The sequence below is a fragment of the Micromys minutus genome (assembly GCF_963924665.1).
Source record: "Micromys minutus genome assembly, chromosome: 14".
NCBI classification, from domain to species: domain Eukaryota; kingdom Metazoa; phylum Chordata; class Mammalia; order Rodentia; family Muridae; genus Micromys; species Micromys minutus.
The window spans coordinates 24,826,947-24,842,440 of record NC_137983.1 but is presented as its reverse complement, the minus strand read 5'-3'; positions in this window follow the sequence as shown (position 1 = coordinate 24,842,440).

Below are 15,494 nucleotides of genomic sequence, written 5' to 3'. Positions count from 1 at the left end.
TTGAGGAGCTGGGCACTGTCATTTTTAATATTTGACTCAACAGGAAAGAATGAAGAAGAGATGGCCTCTAGCTCCTTGAAGAAGATACCATGATGACCAGAATATTTTCTCTCAGGCCCAACCTCTTTTTTAATATAATCTTACTTATTGACAGTTTAATACAACATATTTTGACTACACTCACTCCTACTTGCCTCAGATGCCCCTCACCTCCCCACCAACTCCCCAATGTCTCCTCCTTTTAACAAAACATGGAATCCAATTTGTGTTCCCCATATAGTCCTGAGTGTGAGACCGTGTGCTGGAGCAAGGTCAACCCAACAGAGGTCACATTTAAAAGCAAACTGGTACTCTTCCAGAAGTCAGCAATTGTCTATAGAGTCTCATTTATGAATGGAGATTTGTTAGTGTTGATGCAACACTATGACCAAAAGTAACTTGGGGAGCATAGAGTTCATTTGGCTTAAATATCCTGAATCATGGTTCATTGAGACAAGGCAGGAACTCATGATGATCAGGAACCCGGAGGCAGGAGCTGATACAAACAATATGGAGAAACAATGCTCACTGGCTTGTTCAACCTTGTTCTTTAAAGAACCCAGGGCCACCAGCCCAGATCGTAGCACCCACAATCCACTGGGCCCCATTACATCAATTGCTGATTAAGAAAATTCCCTAGAGCAGTGAATTCCAACCTTCCTAACGCTGGGCTCTTTAATCCATTTCCTTATGTTTTGGTGAATCCCAGCCATAACATTATTTTTATTGCCACTTGAAAACTGTAAGTTTGCTACTGTTATGAACTGTACTATAAATATCTGCGTTTTCTGGTAGTCCTGGGTGACCACTCTGAAAGGGTCATTGGGGGTGAAAGGGTCATTCACATGAAAGCATTATTTGACCCACAAAGGGTTCACGACTCAGGTTTAGAACTACTGCTCTAGGCTTGCTTACAGTTGGACCGTATGCAGGCTTTTTCTCAGATTCCCTCAGATTACTATGGTTTGTGTCAAGTTAACATAGAACTAGTCAGCACAATTGATCTCTCGTCAACTTGAAGTGCTTACACATGACTGTTAAGCCATAACCTTTCCTTCCTTGCTCATCAGCAAAGTCGCATACTAATATCGAGATCACAATATATAACATTCCAACTTTTAAAAGTCCCCACGGTCTTTAAAAATTTAAATGCTTGGAAGGTCAAAGTTTCCTAATTATGGGCGCCTATAAAACCAAAATGAGTGAAATACTTTCTTATTCCAAGAGAAAAGAACCAGGGCATAGATACAATCAAATCAAAGTAAAACAAAATTCCAACAGTGTAAATAACTCAGTGTTCAGTGTCTGAGACTCACTTGCTATCTATGGCTCCCAACGGCACAGGTCACTTACACCTTCAGCAACACATGCAGATTGTCTCCTAGGCTCAGGCCAGCTCCAGTTCACTGTTGCTGCAGTTCTTGGCCATCCTCCTATGACACTGGCATCTCCAAAATGTTGGGGGTCTTCCAGTGACCCCTTCACACCTTCAAAGCCAGTACCTCCTAGGTAGCTTACACGACCACGTTCAGCTGCCTGCACAAGATTCAGCCACTCCTGGACCACAGGTTCTGTGTGCTGACCCCAAGGAAACACTTCCCAGAAGATTTCACCTCAGCAATGCTGGTCTCTTCGTAATTACCACCAAGTTCTCAGCTCCAGCTGACCATCAATTGTTCCAATAAAGCAACAGTTTTACTTCAGTGCTGCTGGTCTCTCGTTAAGAGCAGCTGACTCTCCAGCCCCAGCTGACCAGAACCGGAGATTTATTAATTCAAAATATCAAACGTTCCTGACGGAGTCTTTGCTTCCCTCTGAAATTTCACAAGCCAGGATACTCCTCACCTCCACTGTTTGTAGCTTTATCCTCCAGTCTTCCAGGCTTTTATAACAGTTAACCAAGCCCGAAAAGTTCAAAGGCTTCTCTACCCCAAAGTTCCAAAGTCGTTCCGTATTCATCCCAAAAACACATGGTCAGGTCTGTCACAGCAATAATCCATGATCCTGGTACCAATTTCTGTCTTATTCGGGCTTGCTTAGTTATTGCTGTGATGAAACACTATGACCAAAAGCAACTTCAGGTGTTGGGATTTATTTGGCTTACATATGCTAAGTCAATCCATTGAGGGAAGCCAAGGCAGAAACTCAAGCAGGGCAGGAACCTAGAGGCAGGAGCTGATGCAGAGACCAAGAATGCTGCTTGCTGGCTTGCTCATCATGGCTTGCTCAGCCTGGTTTCTTACAGAACCCAAAATAACCAGCCCAGCATGGTATCACCCACAACAGGCTGGGCCCTCCAATAGCAATCCCTGAAAAAGAAAATGCCAAAGGCTTGTCTACAGCTGGGTCTTATGAAGCCATTTTCTCAGTTGAGGATCCCTCCTCTCAGATGATTAGTATGTGTCAAGCTGACATTAAATAGCACAGGGTTCATGAACCTTCCCCACCTGCATGATGGAGTGCAGACTGGCTTGATCTTGTGAAAGTTTTGTAGGGGCAACTGCAGATGTGAGTTCATGAGTACCATGGCTCTATTGCAGTGAGAAGATATTGGACACTCAGTTATTTTCTGCATGTTGACCAGTTGTGAGTGTCTGTGTTAACCACTGACCACTGCACAAAGAATCTTCTCTGATGAGGTCTGGGAGCTGAATTAACTTATGGATAGAGAGGAATTTGGAGAGCAGTCTGACACTATGTCCATACAGCAGAATAACCATAGTAGGTTCACCCTAGGTAGTTCCACCTCTTAAAGAGTCCACTACTTTGCAAGGATATCAAGCTAGGAATCAAGACTTTATCATGTTCATGGATGTTAGGGGATATTTATGTTATAAACTATAATAGTTAATGTGTTCTGTTTTTAAACTACAGAAATAAGAGATTATTTGAAAAGGAGAGGTTTTTCTTTATATTTTATTGCAGTTTTAGAAAGTGTTTTGCCTTGGTCTTAGTCTTAAATCTCTCCTCTCTCTCTCTCTCTCTCTCTCTCTGTGTGTGTGTGTGTGTGTGTGTGTGTGTGTGTGTGTGTGTGTGTGTGCGTGCATGTGTGTGTGTTCTGTCTGTCTGTCTGTGTCTCTTTTACTGTGTCTCCATGTCTCTCTGTCTCTGTGTGTGTGTCAGCCTCTTTCTCTGTCTCTGTCTCTCTCTTTCTCTCTCTGTCTCTCTCTCTCTCTCTCTCTCTCTCTCTCTGTGTGTGTGTGTGTGTGTGTGTGTGTGTGTGTGCATGTGTGTGTGTTCTGTCTGTCTGTCTGTCTATGTCTTTCTTACTCTGTCTCCATGTCTCTCTGTCTCTGTGTGTGTGTCAGCCTCTTTCTCTGTCTCTGTCTCTGTCTCTCTCTCTCTCTCTCTCTCTCTCTCTGTGTGTGTGTGTGTGTGTTCTGTCTGTCTGTCTGTGTCTCTTTTACTGTGTCTCCATGTCTCTCTGTCTCTGTGTGTGTGTCAGCCTCTTCCTCTGTCTCTCTCTCTCTCTCTCTCTCTCTCTCTCCCATTCTCTCCCCCTTCTTGCTTGCATATGCACCTTCTGTTGTAGCCCACAGATTTTCCAAACCCTGTCTACCCTGGAATCAAGGTTTTAGCAGAGCGCTTGCTGTGCAGATGGTTCCTCAGCATCCACTCCACTCACACCTTCCTTCTCCTCTGATCGACTTGGTTGTTATCCAATAGTAGAGACAATAAAGAGCAGCCACAGGACCTGAAGGCAATACAGGAAGTCATTCACATCTTCTGGTACTTCTCACAACTCTTGTCCTCCTGTAAGACCTTTACTAGAATAGCCAGAGTGATGGAGGAGGTAAAGACCTGGAGCAAAACGTCCCAGAGGTTAGTTTAAAATTCACTCTGTATCCAGCCTTGGAAATCTATAGGAGCAGCTGTAGTTTGAAGATGGCAGTGTGGTTACATCATTAGCATCACTGTGAGAATTATTATCACATTGCATCTAGTTCTCCGATCCCATACATAATCTTTAATACTTTTCTTGTTCATCTCTTTCTAGTTGCAATTCAAATATTATTTTCTGGTTAGAGTCCTGAAAATTAGGCCATTGGTAACCACTATTACTATGAGTTGTAAGGTCCCCAGGCAACTTAGGGACTATGGCTTCCTCTCCTAGTGTCTGATTTAACTTAGCATAAATAAGAAAAGACAGATTCAAAACCCACCAAAAGCTAACAATTTTCCAGGGTTATTTATAATATACATAGTCAATATACATTTACGACAATTATTGTACATGAATTTATACCTTAAAATGATGTCTATTTACAATGCCAGATGTTATATAAGAAGATGTCATTATGAAACCTACTATTTTGTTCACTAAATTAAGGTATTAGCAAAAAAAGAAAAAAACAAAGGGGTTGAATGGTAAATGCCAAATGTTAGTGGAGATGTGGAGCCACCAGAACTCAAATGCTGCCAAACTTAAAAGCTGAAACAGCTCTAGAAAGCTATGTGGCAGTCACCATCCAAGAGATTGTGGGAGGTGTATGCAATCTGTTAGTCCATTTCTAGATACTGGCCCAAAGAAATGAAAATAAAAGTCCACCAAAGTCATACACCAATGTTCACAGCCACATGATTTAAAATAAGTCTATAAACAAACGAAACACTCATCAATAGGTCTGGATAAGCAAGTATTGATGTGTCTGTAAGATAGACAGCTACTTGGCAAAAATGGAGAGAGGCTATAGGAGGGCAGGGTGGAAAACTGATGTTGAGCCTTCAAATAATTGTATTTCTAAGGTATCCCATTGCTGTGACCAAGTACCTGACCAAAAAAGAAACATAGGAGAGAAAAGGCTTACATTGGCTCCCAATTTAGGAGTTGCTCTTTGTTGTGTTAGAGGGAGAGGGAGAGGGAGAGGGAGAGGGAGAGGGAGAGGGAGAGAGAGAGAGAGAGAGAGAGAGAGAGAGAGAGAGAGAGAGAGAGAGAGAGAGAGAGAGAGAGAGAAGCTCACAGTCATGGCAAGAGAGATGATGGCTACATCCTGCTGGCAGTCAGGAAGCAGAGAGAAATGAACACCAAAGTTCTTTGGGCTTTTTCTCTTCTCCGCTTTTACTCAGCCTGAGCCCCGTGATTCTGTAAGCTCATGGATTGCCACTCCCCACATCCAGGGTGGGTCTTTTCAGTTACACTCCTCTGGAAACACCTTACTGACTCTCCTGCAGGTGTGTTTCCTAGGTAGTTCCAAATCCAGACACACTGGCAATGAAGACTAGCCACTGTGATCACTGTGCCATTCAGCCAGGAGAGAAGCCAGACTCGAAAATGTCCACACTGCAGGATTCTATCCAGTTAAAATTGGAAAATGCAAATCAAGTCAATGGTGACAGAAAGCAGATCAACCATTGCCTGAGGTTAGAGAGAGGAGGAGGGAACTTCAAAAGGACAGAAGAAAATGTTCTGAGGCAATAAAATGTTCTTCATTTTAATCTGAGCAGTGACTTCATGGGCCTGTGTTAGCGAGAAAGCACAGTTCATTGTGCCCTGTGAATAAATCGAATAGTACTCTTTAAGCAGATGCTTTGACTGTATATAAACTTTACCTCAATAAAACCAAATGCAAAATATCTGCTCAGTTTTAAGAGAGTATTTGTATTTGGGCAACATTCTTTTCATTGTGAGAGGATTTATTCTCTGTAGAAACTCTTTACATCCCTGGAACATTTTTAATGTGGTTTATTTCCCTTGCATAAGTCAAACAAAGGGTCTTAGCAGCCCTTCACCACTACAATTACTTGCAAACCACAGGCTCCCCAACGACTGTCCTGTTTGACACAGCATTTGATATTACATATGCATCATTAATATTCATTAATAATCACTGACCAGTCTCTATTCCTGCTTCAAATCCTCTTCTTTAGTCAGCTAGCATAGTCCCTATTGAGAAACGTTTGCTTTAGAAAGCTACTTTCATGGGTGCAGATAGGACTACTATTTTATGTTTGCTGGAGGTTTTCCATCCCAGAGCTGTTTGGCAACGGTCTGGTTCAACTCCCCTCTGGCCATGGAATGGTTCATTTCCAGCATCTCTCCCTCAGTCCTGGGGAGCAGGCTCTGGCAAACACTCCCTGTTGATGCAGGGGAGGGGTGTGGCCAACTGGGAAGACTCATAACCAGAATGGGTTCTGTCTCAGAGACAAAAGGCAGAAACATTAAACACTGTATTCAGTGTTTGGGATCCACAAACTTGAACCGGATTCTCAGAGCAACATACCCATGCCTAGGGAGACAATGATTCAAGGTTCCAGGAATGTGTCGCTCCACCCTGGAGTCAGGAGTGAGGTATAGCTCACTTATCATTGTGGTCCTTCAGAGTGAGACTCTCTAGAATGACACTCTGTTAATAAGGTTTCATGAGTGTTAGGAGATGTTTGACCCAGAAAGAGAAACAAATAGAATCCAAATTAGAAGACTCAAAGTAGAAATATTTGCCTATAAGTAAATAGTGTCATGTATGATATTCAGCCCTGGGCATAGGGATCTAACTCAAATCCTTCATTATTCTCTCACTGGGATGTGGCAGGATTCTGAGTCTTACACACTGTGGGGAAAGGACATGGACATCACCCATCATCAACACATTTATGTGCACTTTACTGACTAGAAGATCCTGAGTACTGCCTTACACCCATGTTTTCTTTTACAAGGATGAGGATACCAAGAAGCAGAGGACCCAGAAGAAACGAGATTAGGGTCTGAACCTTTTTGCTGGAGAAGGAATGATATCAAACATAGTTGGTGGAATAGGATAACCGTGTGACACTTAAGAACCCAGAACAACAGGCATGCTGGAAAGGGGATCTAGAGTGCAGAGGGAAACACCACAGTAGGCCTAGGCAGTGTCGGAAAGCACTAGTCCTGCAGTCATTGTGGACCCACCATCGACGCACCGTGGCCCCAAATACTTTGTCATACCAAAAGTATCAAAAAGATAATAGCTCCATACAAGAATGAAAAGGATTTGTCCCCAGACACTATGACCACCAAGAGATGCTTGGATCTCAGAGTGTTGTGTCATGGGGGTATCCTTGGCTGAACGTGAACATGATAGTAGAGAGCCCATCCATTCTCTTTGTCCATCTCAGAGAGGCTGAGATGCTGGGACCTAGGAAACCTGCCTAGTTCAGCCTCATATGACCATAGTGTTGACTTCAGGTCAGGGGCTCCTTTTCCCCAAAGAATGCTAAGCACCTACCTGCTAGGCTGCCACCATCACCAACACACCCCTGTACGGAATGGAAGCAGGAGCGCCTTCATCACTTATATATGTATGGGTTGCCTTTCAGGCTGAAAAGAGGAAATAAAGACATAGTGCTGGTCTGTGGTGACAACTAGTGCCAAAAGCTTAGACTCAGACCCAGTGTGAAAACACCTTTAGAAAGCTTATACCTAGTCCTTCCACATATCACCCAATTACAGAGGCCTGGAGATTTTTCCACCCTTTGCCTGCAACAGAATGCTAACGTCATCAGGAAAGGAGGGCCAGTAAGGAGAACCTTGATCAGGACGGAGCAACATCTGTTTCTTTGCTTACCATCAATATTAGCTTTTCTAAGTGAAATGTTAAATATAAAAGATCACTTTTCAGCACAGTAACCTTGAAGTGTATGACTTTACTCTTGACTTTTTCCCAAGTACAATCTGTGCTTAGTTGGTCAAAACTGAGGGAGATAGAGTGGAGGAATGCACGTCCTTTCCAGTTCAGAAAAGAATGTGTACTTTGTATGCATTATTCTTCCTTATCGTGTTTGTTCAGTTTGGGGACTTTGGCTTGGGAACCGCAAGATAGGCTTGAATAAATCAAAAAGAAAATTGGATTCCATCTATCAGTGCACTATAACACAGCCATATTTGGATGCCGCAGAGTTGAGCTGTGTCTTCACTTATAATTAACGTTGTTTATGATGCCATGTTGAAACAGTGTTTGTTTGACTTTGCATTTCCTGCCAAGTACTTCATTGTCCAGCTTCCATTCACACTGAAAAATCACAGCCAGCCAAAAAAGAAAGAAAGGAAGAAAGGAAGGAATGAAGGAAGGAAGGAAGGAAGGAAGGAGGGAGGGAGGGAAGGAGGGAGGAAGGGAGGGAGGGAGGGAGGAAGGAAGGAAGGAAAGGAGGGAGGGAGGAAGGAAGAAGAAGAAAGAAACTGAAAAGAAAAATTTTTATTTGCTTAATTTTAAAATACAATATATAAAGGCATAACATCTTTCATCTAAACAAAAGATGGCTTAAATTTTGGCACTCCATCTTCTTTTATTAAAAATGTCTAACTTTCAAGTAATAGTAGCTTTTGGCCCATTCACTATTCTTTCGCTCAAAGCAAAATTCAGTGCTGATATTTAAATCAGAAATAATTAAAAGGAAATTGTCATAGTGTAGTTTGACATATTCCTCACAAAATATGGTACCCGAGGGCACCGTGCATATAGTTCATGAACACACTGCTCAGGAAGGGCTGGATAACAGCTCTATACATCCTTCATGGGAGGTGACTGACACAGGTCCTAGACTTTCTTCATGAGAAAAGCTGAGAATTAACACAAATGGGTTAGTGTGCCTGTACAGAGCTTGGAAATGTAGCTGGAATGCAATGAGCCCTCAGTAAACATTAACATTTAACGTTCAACTCGAGTTTATTGACTTTCCAGTAGACACTGAGCCCTGCACAGAGCGCAACATCAAGATACAGATACAAAAACATCAAGAAAGGAAGCAGGAAAAACTAACACTTGAGTTTCTACAAACCCATGACTATGACCTATTCCTTTCATACACAATCTGAATCAGTTTTTAGTCAGAAACTTCATTGAGTATGTATGGTTAACTGTGATACGTGCAGCGTGGGGGAGTGGTACAGGAATGCAAGGTCTCCAAGACAGAGATATAACAGGAATACCAAGCTGTGACTAATCTCACACTCTGTGCTTGCTATCAATAAAAAAGCCTTGAGGAGAATCAACAAATGGGACCTCATAAAATTGCAAAGCTTCTATAAGGCAAAGGACACTGTCAAAAGGACAAAATGGCAACCAACAGATTGGGAAAACATCTTTACCAATCCTACATCCCATAGAGGGCTAATATTCAATATATACAAAGAATTCAAGAACTTAGATTCCAGAGAATTAAATAACCCTGTTAAAAATGGGGAACAGAACTAAACAAAGAATTCTCATCTAAGGAATATCGAATGGCTGAGAAGCACCTAAAGAAATGCTCAACATCCCTAGTCATCAGGGAAATGCAAATCCAAACAACCCTGAGATTCTTCCTCACAACAGTCATAACTGCTAAGATCAAAAACTCAGGTGACAGCAGATGCTGGTGAGAAGTGGAGAAAGAGGAACACTCCTCCATTATTGGTGGGACTGCAAGCTGGAATGACCACTCTGGAAATCAATCTGGCGGTTCCTCAGAAAATTGGAAATTGTACTGCCTGAGGACCCAGCTATACCACTCCTGGGCATATACCTAATAGATGCTTCAATATATAACAAACATACATGCTACACTATGTTCATAGCAGCTTTATTTATAATAGCCAGGAGCTGGAAAGAACCCAGATGTCCTTCAACAGAGGAATGAACACAGAAAATGCAGTACATTTACCCAATGGAGTACTACTCAGCTATTAAAAATAATGAGTTGATGAAATTCTTAGGCAAATGGATGGATCTAGAAAATACCATCCTAAGTAAGGTAACCTAGTCATAAAAGAACACACATGGTATGCACTCACTGATAAGTGGATATTAGCCCAAAAGCTCAGATTACCCAAGACACAATTCACAGACTACATGAAGCTTAAGAAAAAGGAAGACCAAAGTGCAGATTCTTCAGTCCTTAGAAGGGGGAACAAAAATATTCACAGGAGGAAATATGAGACAAAGCTTGAAGCAGAAACTGAAGAAAATACCATCCAGAGACTGTTCCACATGGGGGTCCAGCCCATATTCAGCCATTAAACCCAGACAATATTGCTAATGCCAAGAAGTGCATGCTGACAGGAGCCTGATATAGCTGTCTCCTGAGAGGCTCTGCCAGATCATGACAAACAGAGAGGCGGATACTCACAGTCAACCATTAGACTGAGAATGGGGTCCCCAATGGAGAAGTTAGAGAAATAATTGAAGGAGCTGAAGGGGTTTGCAACCCTATAAGAACAACAATACCAACCAACCAGAGCCCCCAGGGACTAAACCACTATCCAAAGAGTACACATGGACGGACCCATGGCTCCAGTTGCACATGTAGCAGAAGATGGCCTTGTTGAGCATCAATGGGAAGAGAAGCCTTTGGTTCTGCCAAGACTTGATGCTGCAGTGTAGGAGAATATCAGGGTGGAGAGGTGGGTGGGTGAACACACTCATAGAAGCAGGGAAGAGATTAAGGGATAGGAGACATGGAGGGGAATCTGGGAAAAGGGATAACATTCAAAATGTAAATAAGATATCTCCAATAAAAATGATTATACAACAAGAGAGGGAGGAAGGGAGGGAGGGAAGAATGGAGGGAGAGTAGGTAGGAGTGAAAGAGGGCCTTGAGGAACCATCTAGGATAAAAGAGATATACATAAAGACTAAAAACAACATGTTAGGTGCCATGGGCCATGGTCAACTAACTAGAAATATGCGCTTAGACAATAGAGAAATTTTTGCCACATTAGACAAATAAATGAAAATAGTTTCTCTTGGCAAGTAAGTGCATTATTTGCCAAAAATGGTAAAAAAAGATAGTAAGATTCAGATTCTGTGTCATCAAAGATATCAGAGGTAACATTGGGACACTACCTGGTCATCTGCAAGTGCAATGACATTCATAGACATTCTTGGATGCTGGAAGTGGAAGCCGGGGCCTCAGGTTGGGCATGGTTGCAGAGAGCAGTGGTTCTCAACCTTCCTAAGGCTGGGGCGTCTTCAAACAGTTCCTCTCGTGGTGGCCCCCAACCATAAAACCATTTTCTTTGCTATTTCTAATAATTGTACTTCTTATGATTGTAATTAAATATGCAGGATATCTAATATGGGACCCGTTTGAAAGGGTCGCTCTTCTCCCAAAGGGGTAGTGTGACTCACGGGTTGAAAACCGCTGGCATTGAGAATCAAATCAAAAATAACCAAGAAGGTAGTCTCTGGGAAGTTAACGTGGTTGAGACCGACAGTCCTTTCCCACAAAGTGTATGACTACTTGCAGCAATGCTGAGAACTCAGTATTACGACACCAGCCGATTCTGCTTTGAAAGCACCTGGTCCCTTTGGCGCGGACCACTCACACATCTACAGCATGTTTGAGCTTAGCTGTGCCTTCAAGGCCTCTCTCTGCTACCCTCTTGCTCAGTGATCCCTATGTTCCAATACTTGCTCAGCTCATTGTGTGGTAACTGAGACCGGCTTTTTATAAGCCTGTTCATCACTTCCATCTGTTGAGGGACATTTATTTCATCCCGATGCTGTGGTCCTCCCTGCACCCCGGGCAAAATGAATCCTTCTGCTTAAATTAATCTTTATTACCAGCCTACTTTCCACAGGCCACATTATTAAATTGTAAAAAGGCTGTCTGGTGTCCCCCCCAGCCCCTGAGTGTGTGTGTGTGTATGTGTGTGTGTGTGTGCGTGTGTGTGTGTGTGTGTGTGTGTCCTTCTATCTGTATTTCTGTGTGTTTCTATCTCTGTCTCCCTCTGTGTGTCTCTTTCCTCGCTGTCTCTTTCCCTCTCTCTGAAGATAAGCATTATTCTTGTTCATTTCTAATGTCTAGTCCAAAGCCTAACAGTCACTTGACTCATAATTGTGGGAAGGGTACATACCTTTAAGAGATCCTTGCCATACCTTTAAGCTCCTCCACCCCAGAGAGCCACCCAACCTGTCCAGCGGTTCTTCCAATACTCCTAAGAAGATTTCACAACAGGCCTCTCAGTGCTCTGCTCCCTCCCAGTGTTTACCCCACCTTTAAGTGGCCACTACCTCCCTCTTCCCCTTCAGCCTACATAAGACGCTCTTACTGCTACTATCACCTGCAGCCTTTGATATTCAAACCAACCCTTCTCTACCAAAAGAATCCAATATTTTGTTTATGGTATGAAAAGCATTCAAGGATCCCTTTCTAGACATTTGTATTGTTTTTTTTTTTTTTTTTTTCAGAATTGCTTTAGCTTTCAGAACCCCGGTTTAACCCTTGAATTACCCGCTGTTATTTTATAAAGCATATCCTGGTTCTCAAAGGCAGGAAATAAACTTATTAGACAATCAAATAAGATACCAATGGGTTCCCACTGACAGGTCCATGGCAGTTTTGAGATAGATGATATTATTCATGATATTCCTGGTAACAATATTGTATCTTACTAGTATCAGTACGCATGGCCACAGACGTTTGTGAGGAACTGACCTGGGTCTGACCTTTGCCATGTGGAAACGTGTTCCATGACATGATGCCACATTTGACTCTCACAACTACATGAGCACTGAAATTAAAGGTTTTTTAAAAATAATATTTTAGTCTTAGTTTATCTTTGTGTGTTTTGTCTGCACGTATGTCTGTGCACCATTTGTGTGCCTACTGTCCTAGGGGATCAGAAAGGGGTGTTGGAGTCCCTGAAATTAAAGTTACAGACAGTCATGTACTGCCATGCAAGGCTGGGAATGTAATGCAGGCACTCTGGAAGGAGAGCCGGTGTTCCTATCCACTGGACCAGACCCTGTGAAAGCAGTAACTTTTATCCTTTGCGATGTCTCATATGTTTACAGAATGAACACTGGTTGCACCCATCCACTATGTCACTCTAATTCACCCCACTCCTTCCCATCCTTTCTCCCTCCCAACCACAATCTTTTTGTCTTTATTATCAATTAGTCCAATAAATGCAGATCACATGCACATAGGTATGTGCCTATCCACAAGGGCATGAGCATCCTACCATCAACCACACCCCTGAAGGAGGGTAACTCTCCCTCAACAGACATCAACTGCCAATAACTTCTCAGTGAAAGCTGAGGCCTCAGGGGTCCCTAGACCATCCTTGCTGGAATTAGTCATTTTTGAGACAGTGTCTCTCTATGTAACCAGTTGGCCTAAAACTCTCCATGTAGGTCAGGCTGGCCTTGAACTCACAGACATTCCCCTGCCTCTGTCTCTGCCTCCAGAGTGCTGAGGCTAAAGGCATACACCATCACACGCAACTCCTGCTTGAACTTTGACTGGCTTGATCTTATAGTACATAATTTAAGTGTTTTCTACTCGTGAGCCCTGTTCATCCAAGAAATTGTTATAAATCCTGGTTATGAAAATATTTTAAATAGGCATATAAATCACCTAGTAATAATAAATCATAAACCCACTTACTTAAAAATAATTATTTGGCATATGTTTTTACTATTTTTAAAGAATAAAGCAGTTTTTCATACTAATCAGATGTATGTGCTTAATTATTTTTACATAAAAAAATTTAATGTTGGCAAGATGAAGGATATAGAGTCTCTTCAACATTTCTAAGCATTGAATGTTATTTGGATTTTATAATGATTCATGCTGAGAAAATCGCTTCACATAAGTATGTAGTATCAAATAATAAAAAATATTTTAGTGGCCACTTCAGAAATTGATGGGAATTCTGTGTTGCTCTCAAACAAAAGTTAACTTAATGATTTAATGACCTTTTATGAAACTCAACTCAGCAACTCAAATGGCAATTATAAAAATCAAGCATTCTAACACAATATGACCCAAGCATATATAGATGTAATACACTCTGAGGAATGATGGCTAAAAAGATTAAAATCCTTTGTTTTCTATAATGAAACTATTATGTTCCTATAAAAGTGGGAAACTTTGCATACACAGTAAAAGCAGTTAATCTATAGCCTGTGCTAGACTCAGATCTGAAACTGTTTCAGATAGTGATTACTGGCGTAGCATCATGTATGGTACAAAGCATGTGTGTTATGTGGTCAGAACCAAGGCTGCAGTGAGGTCACATGGTGAAACACACTTAAACACTACCAGCCCCCACATTCAGCCCTATCCATTATCTGGGCCCACAGACTGAAAACTCTGTAGTTTATCACCCAGTGTTCAGAGTCTATAGATTTCACAGTAGCCCAGAGAGTATAGCTCACAAGCCAGACTCTGCCAGTCTTCCTTCTGACCCCTGATGCTCTGGCAGACTTCCACACTGTTTCAATCTAAATCATCTCTTCTGGAACAAGTAAAAGTTCATCTTTGCCAGAATAGGTCTTAGCCTTAAACCAAACTGGGCAGCTGTTTGCCAAACTCAGTGGTGATGTTTAATGCTAATGATCAACACGGAACTAAGGGCCTGGGAGTTAATGATGAAATGGAACATGACGCCGTTTGATTTTCCACCAACGGTTATAACATATTTATAACACAGCTAACATAACATAACACAGGATCTGTCTCATTGGCTCTGGCCTGCAGGGCATCAGTAAAAATTTTCTTCATTTACTATTCTTCTACATTTGTGGAAAGAATGTTAATGAAACACTTGCTTTATAAAAGGCACTTGGTACAAAATAGGCCGGGCATCTTGAAGTTAAGAATATCTGAAGCATTGTTAAGATATACAGAGGGAAGCTTAAAAGAAGATAAAAGGAATGCATCATATTTCTTTCTTTGTTATGTTTCTGGTTGGAGACACGGTCTTACTGGGGAAACAAGGGTAGCCTCAAACAAGACCTTCCTCCTTTAGCCTCACAGCTGCTGAGATTTCAACCATCTTTCTTAGTCAGCCATTTTTTCTTAGTACCTACAACCTCAAAATATTTCATTTTAAGCTGAATAGCATAGCAACACTGGTCAAATACCATTCACGGGTTATTCTAACTTGAATTTTAAAAAATGAGACTCAATTAAAAACAAAAATCTACAATGTTTGCTCTGCAGCCTCAATTTTAGAGGAATTCCAACTCTCCATGAATCCCTCTCTGATTCTTAACTTCCCACATGAATCTCACACAGGCATTTGTAAGGTTCATACCAACAGTGGCAGCATATACTAGGTGATATCTAAAGTTACACACTTCATCCATGAATATGCATATGAATACACATGAGTATATCAGTAGATTAATGTGGTTCATTATAAAACACTGGCTAGTATATTTGTGAGAGTGAAGAAGTTTCTTGCTTTCCATTCACATGCTTGAAACACAAGGAAGTCAATAGCATATCTCAAAGAACTCATGATGAGATTTCAGATAAGACCTACAGATCTGAGAATAGAAGATAAATGCCCCGTCTCTAGCAGTTTGACTACACCCAGCCATCCTCCAACCTTAATTCAACATAGCCTCTCAGTGGATTGATGGATGATTACACATAGTGTTTTATCTACTTTGCTGGACCCATCCATTCAAATACTAATTTCTCCCAGCAACACCTTCATAGATTAAACCCCCCAGAGATCATGTTTAATCAGCAATCTTGGAATCCTA